We start from the raw sequence: 8,359 nt of genomic DNA, 5'->3' as shown, positions 1-8,359 counted from the left end.
CCCGAACGCTAATTGTTAGTTAGATTATAATTGTGGGAGATAAACGACACACACACCACATCACATCACTGAGTCGAAAAAAGAAAACAGTTGCTCATATCTTGGTTGTGCTTGTGAATAGTTGTCTACTTGTACCTGTTGCAGGTGTTCTCAGTGGCAAAATGACACCAATTGTGTCACTGTGCTTACCAGTGGGTTTAATAACTTAATCTATGAACGGCATTGCATGAACGTGTTGCCATTTTAATCAGATCGCGTGGCTTGTTGGTATTTTAAAAGTTGTCATTCGCGTGGGTCTAACGTTACATATTCGGTCGTAAGAATAAGTGAGTGCATCATACGGCAATAGTCAAGAGTGATGAGAGAATGACGAGGCTCTTAATCTTAATCTCTGTCGTTGACAGAGATAGTGGGAGAAGGAGAGAGGGGGCCAAGGAGCACAACTTTTGTTGTAAGCAGAGGAGGATGAATAAGGAAATAGAAGACCGCTGTGAAGCGTAGGCTAGGGCACATAGGAACGGCTGTGCAGAAATGTCATTGTTAACATCCTGGTGTGTGTAACACAGATTGTGTACATGAAACAGTTGTGTACACGCTGCAGGGATCTCATGGTTCAACAGAGATGTGCTGTGTTGATATCCTAGAAGGGCACATGTAGCGGAAACAGCTGAGCACACGGTTTGGAGGTTGTTGGCTGAGGAGCTGACAGCGGAGGCTGCTAGGTATTGTAATTTTAATGAAGGCAATGACCCAGAGCTAAATATAACTGCCAGAAGAGCTCTGAAATGCATTACACATCAGAGAAAGGTCTGGGTTCTCTGAGTTGATTTGCTTGGGTGTTGTTTCGCTATATTGCATATAAGCATGGAATGATTGCTCTTGCGTTCCAAACAGACGCTTCTACAATGACAAAAGAGGTTAGTGAAATATATATCATGTAGCCTATTGTGAGCCTAGACACACAGTCAAGGGCAGACATGAACTTCACTGTCGAAGTATAATTTTTAAACAGGATTGTTTGGGCCAAACTTTGGTTGGAAATGACTGTAACTAGGATACATTTGCAGAAGCTTTTCTTGGAATGAATGATGGGTTGATGAGCTCAATAGTTGGCTTACCAGTGTAATCCTTTGAGGCTGTAATTCCTTGCATTGAATGAAGTCACTATTTCCTTGATCAGCGAGTTAAATCCAGCAGTTTGACCTCTTGTGATGGCAGAAGAACACCAGATGAAAAATGTGGAGGCTGAGCTGTTGATTTAATCCACTGGCCCACCATCTAGGCCTAGGCTATTCAGTAACCGGGCAACCATTAATGTGGAGTCCTGTTTCCATGCACAAAAGCATTAACAGTTTGAGGACAAGAATGGCTTGAGACTGTTGGCCGTTGAACATTTCTGTTGTGATCTGAGAAAGAAGTAAAGGTGTGGTCAAATGTAATTTATTTGCCATTTATTTCCAAACTTCTTGAGCACACTGTAGCCTCACAACTCCAAGAATACCTGACTGATCACAGCCTATGGGAAGTGTTTCAGTCCAGTTATAGGGCTAAGCAAAGCACCGAGACAGCCCTGGTCAAGGTTATAAACGACCTACTCATTGCGGCTGATAAAGGCCATGTCAGCATTTTATTACTGCTGGACCTCACAGCTGCCTTCGACAGGTCTTTCACAACACACTGCTCAGCCGGTTGAAAACACTTTTGGGTATCACTGCTACTCCACTGGGACTAGGCCTAATTCAGTGAAACGCAGATGAAGGAAGGTGCCTGCTTGATAATCCCAGTGAAATGCTCTCGTACGCTATTCTGTTGGTGATGTTTTTTGTCCACAAAGGTTGCACTGTTACCTATAGCACTAGTGTATATTTGAAATTAGACATTTTTTGGTAGGTATACCTTAGCCTGGGAACACCCAGACCTTCACAATAGCCTATAGGGACTGGGTGTGGAAAAAGTTCAATGACTTACGACTTCCAGCAGGGGCATAACTAGCAGTAAAATTAAACTTAAATTGGTACATTAAACTACCAAATTGTTTCAAAAGTGTAGCAATCTTGTAAACAAAGGTTTTAAATGCAGTTGTTTACTCAATTTCAAAGAAATACACGTCCATGCCGGATTAGCAATTGTATGCGTGCCCGTGTTTTAGGGACATTAGAAATGGGCTTCAATGGCATCTTGGCCCGACGGACCTGCAGATCAAATCCCAAATTTGCCCAAAGTTCGTATGGGTATTCCCAGGCTACCTTGGCAACATGGCTATCGTGGCACCTTGCCCTGTTAGCATCACTTTAAGCCCAATTAGCGATAATGCAAATAAACGGTCCTGCTCAAAACGCCACCAATTAACGTAATTTGGGCAGCCGTGGCCTACTGGTTAGCGCTTCGGACTTATAACCGGAGGGTTGCCGGTTCGAACCCCGACCAGTAGGCACGGCTGAAGTGCCCTTGAGCAAGGCACCTAACCCCTCACTGCTCCCCGAGCGCCGCTGTTGTTGCAGGCAGCTCACTGCGCCGGGATTAGTGTGTGCTTCACCTCACTGTGTGTTCACTGTGTGCTGAGTGTGTTTCACTCATTCACGGATTGGGATAAATGCAGATACCAAATTTCCCTCACAGGATCAAAAGAGTATATATACTTATACTTAATTTTGCTTTCAATCAAGTTTGAAGTTGTTAACTACTGTAAATAGACCCTAGGTTGTTATTAGGGTTGCAAAGGGTTGGAAAATTTCCGGTAAATTTCCAGAAACTTACCAGAAACTTTCCATGGGAAGTTAAGCTGGGGAATTTTGGAAATATTCCAAATTCGAAACTTTCATGGAATTAAAGAAAATTATGGGAATTTACGGGAATTAACTGGGAAATTTTGGTAATTCCTACTGTTTCATATACAAACATTAACAATTTGTTTCGTAATAAGCAATATGATTTGTTTGTTCGTATTTTCGCTTAGCTTAGCATACAAAGCTTGCTACCATGCTAGCGGGAATCCCATTCTCTGCCTATGGTTTACTAGTGTGCTAAGCTAGCAACACTAAAACACTGAACTGCCCAAGATACACCACGCCACTCAACAACAAAATCTGATTGGTTGGAACATTGACTGACTATCAGTTTGTTCAGTCAGAATCCCAGAAAATGGTAAAACAAATAAAAAAATATATGACACAACATACCACGCCAACCAAACCTTATAGATTATGTAAATTATATATAAATTGTCAAGCTTAATCAGACAGATTAATTGTCCCATTACAGTTTATGCAAAATGACGTACAGTACACCCATTTGAATGAGGACAAAAGTGATGACAAGCCCATAATTGGGCAACTCTGCAAACTTTCCCCAGCTTCACACCAGTTATTTCCACATGAGATGACATTTTCACTGGGAATTTATTTTCCCCATGCACATGAACGCACCATAGGTTTTCTTAATGTCTCGTAGCCTATGCTGATTGCTGTGTGCATGGGATTGATGTATGTGCAGGGTAGAAATTTAACTGAAATTGCATTAAATCAGGTTGTCTAATATTATGCTGCAAGATGGGGTTTTATCCACTACATTTAAGTTCCCTTTAATAGACTAACTTGCCATATTAAAAATTCCCAGTTTATACCCATTAATTCCCGTTTATTCCTGTTAATTTCCATATATTCCCGTTCATTTCCATGGAAAGTTTCCAACTTTGAAAATTCCCGGAATTTTGCAACCCTAGTTGTTATACTCCGGAGTTACACTTTATCAACGAGAAATGTAAGTCAAAATTTAAGTTGCCAATTATGACGTGACCTAGACTTCACAACATGTTTCTCATAAAGTCACATTTCAAAGGGAATAAAATTAAGGCTAACTAATGTAGCCTATTAAGTTTTTTTTTTTAAGTTGAAGCACACAATGTAACATAACACATGTAGGCCTCTCTTGGCCACTAACATGACATTTATTGACGTTTGTTTTATCTGAAAATTGTGGTTTAGGTATAGCTTAGGTTTAGTCCAGACCAACCTTATGAACATATGACTTATAGAAACAGAACAGAAACAACACATTCATCATGGGTGGAAATGTATCATGGATGATATTTGTTTACCCGACATGTATTTAATTTAAGTCGGACAAATTAGACCACACTCTGTCTTAAAAGGGGTTTAACATTTTATTACTTTTAAAAGATGCCAGAATATCAATTTTGAGGATATCTGAGATGGATAATTGCCTTAACCCACAACATGGGCACAGAAACATTCTTATATGGGAATATGATATTTATTTTTAACTTGGCATCTAAGAACAACTAGCCAAGTCTTTTGTGTGTGTGTGTGTGTGTACAAGCAGATTTTTGCTTTATTTTCTGTTACACACTCATTCACTGCTTAGTAAAGCTGCTTACTGATAAGACATTAATATAAGCTACAGTATAGTAGAATAGCCTATTCTTAATCCTGACATACATTTGTGCATGCTTCCTTTCAGTTGTTTTGGTCTGGTCTTCCCTTAGTTGTCTAGATAAAGCTGATTGTGTGAGCGTAAGCGCCTATGTTTTGTGATTGATCAACACAGATGTAACGTCTTCAAATACAGTGGGGGAATTTTAGTATTGAGCTATAGGCTATTGAATGCACCACCTGAAATTTCTTAAATACTTTGTGGAAAAGCCTTTTTTTGTAATCACCGCTTCAATACATTTCATGTATGAAGAAATTGATCCGTCACAGTATTCAGGTGTGTTTGGTCCATTCTTCTAAACAGATAGTCTTTAAATCTTGAAGATTCCAGGGAGCCCTTTTGTGAATCTTGATCTTTAGTTCCTTCCACAAATGTTCAATTGGATTTAAGTCAGGGCCTTGATTTCCTTTCTCTGAAACCAATTGGTAGTTTCCTTTGCTGTATGCTTTGGATCATTGTCCTGCTGGAAGGTCTCATCCTCATCATCCTGGTGGATGGCAAGATTCTTCTGGGAAAATGGCTCCATTCATCATTCCTTCAACTGTATGAAGTCTGCCAATGCTATGAGATAAAAAACAGCCCCACAACCATAATGCCTCCACCTCCAAAGTCCAGGAGCTCCTGTGCGTGGGCGGTTGATGATGAAGTGATGTTCCTTCCACTTGCAAATAATGGCCCCCTTACTGTTAGATCCTGAAGTTTTGAAATACGTCTAACCTTTTCCATTGATATGTTTTGCATCTATAAAGTTGCGAAGATGGCGAGCTCTTTTTACCCATCATGGATGTTTCTTGTGTGACACCTTGGTAACGAAAAACCTTTATAGCCCATCAATATGTACTAACCCAGCTGAAATTAATTTGAACATACAGTAGCGTCACTCCCTGATGTGAGTCGAACGTAGATGTGAGTCGCGTATGCTCAAGCATAAACGGTTACAGCAAAACTTCATGATGTGTGAACATTCGGGTACAGGAAGATGGTGTGCATACTCTGTCGTATTTCACTGAAAGGCAACAAATCATTGCGGTTCTGTTATTAAACAATGAATGCACCACTGTCATTCTCCTACATCTAACATACAACAACGTTAAATTATAATTTGTTTATTAATTTACCAACATAAACCACAGAGCAGCAACCATAAAGGAAATTTCGTAAAGAGAAATGTGTACTATTTAGCTCGCTTTCGCTCTTTTTGGAAAAGGTTTAAAGGGACACCAGGCAACGTTGTCGTGTTAATTACTCATCTTCGTAAGTCGGTATATGGTTAAATGACTCATTACAGGGCGAATGAAGATTCTTTCGCCCGGCCCTACTGCCTGTAGGAAGAATATCCCGCTTGCAAGTACAGTTTATAGTACCCGCCGACCAAAGCAGGATCAGTTTACATCCTGCATCCACAGCACAGAGGCAGGCTAACGAAACGCTAGCGATTGTTGCAAACGTGTGTATAATGGCAGAGCCGGCGAAGAAGCAGCGAAAACCCTTGACGGAAGATGCAAAGAAAAGGAAAAGAGCTTCAGACCGAGCGAGGGGGAGTTTCGTAGCATTTTGTGTCAAAATGACCTGAGCCCATATTTCATTTAGGCTACTATACATAGTGACAATAAGACGATACTTACATTTAAATACATAGTGAACTGCCTTGTTTAGTACAGATTTCCATAAATGTGCGCACAGGATTGTGGGTGTGCCTAGCACGCAGAGGAAACACACATGCATCCTCGAAAATTTGGCAAAACTAAGGACTTTGGTAGAATTTGGTAGACTTTGATGGATGCTTGACATTGGAACAGTACTTCGGAGGGACATGATAATGTAACAGTCTTCAAATAGCAGCCTTGAAGGATCCCACCTTGACTTTGAGAAACAGCCAGTTAGGTAGATGTTTAGATGTTTTTGTGTGATGTGTTATTTCTCCTGAGTAAGGGATGAGACACATTGCTTTTGCTTAACACTGTTTGTCCTCAAGAATAGAGCTCCATGCATTCTGTTTGCAAAATGCCAGAAAAAAAAACTCACAAAAAAGGTCACTATGTTTTTTTTTTTTGGCAGTTTGTAAACAGAGTGCATTACCGCCATCTGCTACAGAGGTGTGATGGCAATTGTCCCCCGTAGCCTTGTTCTGGCTTATAATGGCTGCCGGATGAATAAGGCAAATTGACCCCTTCGTGGTCCACAAGAAAATGTGAGCGCATGTCGGGGTCAGAAAGCTTTCCATCCCATTAAATTGTGGCTGTGTCTCAAACCGCATACTTCTGTCAGTACACTGCTAGTGTGCAATGAACGCTTACTTGTGTTTTTTTTGGTCCCAATATCTGCACTATACTTAAACTAAGTGTGCAAGTAGGTGGGTTGATACATAGACTGTGTGTGTGTGAATTGACTGAAACGTCAAGAAAAATGCCTACTAGTACTACTTTTTTGTGTATACACACTGGGCTTGCCAACCAGATAGCCGTAATGCGAGTCAATGAATCTCTGGCCACTTGCTAACGTCATATCCATTCTGTTATCAGCTCAGGATCAGGCAGACAATCTCTACTAGCTACGACTAATTTATTAAGGTAGCCTACGGTTTGTGGTCCTGGGGTCACAGTGACATACCTTGACAGCTCAACATGTCGGTTTGTTAGCTGCACCATTTTTCCGCACCTAACTGAGGCTCTGGATGTTTAAAAACATTGAAGGGGTCTATTGCCTAACCGTCATTGTTGATGTGACAAAACTCGCTTCTCACAACGTATGTTTGTAGCCTCTTTATTTATGAAAGGTAATCCAGACATCCTTTCCCCCTGCCACTCGAAATTTAGCAAAGGCTACAGCTACACTAGTTTTAAACTATTGTGATTGGCTCAGCAGTTGAAGACATGTATAGATCAGAGCCACCACCAGAATGTATAGATCAGACAGAGAATGTATAGATCTCTATTAATTGGCCATGTGATTTTGTTTGAAGACATTTGGCAAAGTTTTTAATGTCAACATGTTTGTTCAGTCTTTCAATCCAGTCAATTTAGTCTTTGTGTATTTTAGAGAAATTATAAACCCAATGACATGCAATTGTATTTTTTCTCATGCCATTAAGTAATCCAAATATCTTTATAGCCTACCCATTTGGTAATTATTTACAGAATTGGATACTATATAATCAATGGAAAATAAAATGTGAAATTAAATAAATGTTAAGAACTGCAGTTTGGGGCTCTGTTACATTGTATCGCATAGTACCGATTCGTTCTGTATGTGTATCCAAACATTTTGGTTCTGCATGTATCGTCTATCGTCATCTAGATATGTATCGAATCGTTTTTTTATAAAAGACGATACATTCAGACGCACACCCCTACTGCCTATAGTGCTGCGCTGCTCTGCTATTATGTACGTCCCTGTAGTCACTGTAGGCTACAGCTGTGTTACACATTGACCTATCAGCTTTCATAAGAGAGGGAGAGGGAGAATGACTTTGAAGTTTGTGTGGTTCTCAGAGAGCTGGTTAGAAAGCAACAGCTCTCATGGAAATCGAACTTGGCCAATAGCCAACATTCCTCACAAATTAGCTTTCTTTAAAATATAAAATAGGTAATTGTATAAGGCCTATCTTTACAGCTGAATTATAATGCGTTTCCAATGGACTATAAGGTTGAGCAAACAACAAAAAATGGGATGCGTGTCCTAGATCTAGACTACCTCCTAGGCAATCAATTATCTGGACTAGTGGAAATGGTCCCATTTCCCATTTTAGCGTAGCCTACGATCAGGTTTTGTAGCCAAGGTGTACGCTTTGCAGCACGCATGTCACCACAATACTCGAGCACTCGAGGGAGAAAGAGAGCAAGAGAGAGGAGTGTTCTCTCCTCATCCATCCTCTCATTCCCATTCGCTACCTCTATGTGTAGCAGTC

The sequence above is a fragment of the Alosa sapidissima genome, chromosome 1 (genome assembly GCF_018492685.1).
Source record: "Alosa sapidissima isolate fAloSap1 chromosome 1, fAloSap1.pri, whole genome shotgun sequence".
In the NCBI taxonomy this organism is placed as follows: Eukaryota; Metazoa; Chordata; class Actinopteri; order Clupeiformes; family Clupeidae; genus Alosa; species Alosa sapidissima.
This window is presented reverse-complemented; position numbering follows the sequence as displayed.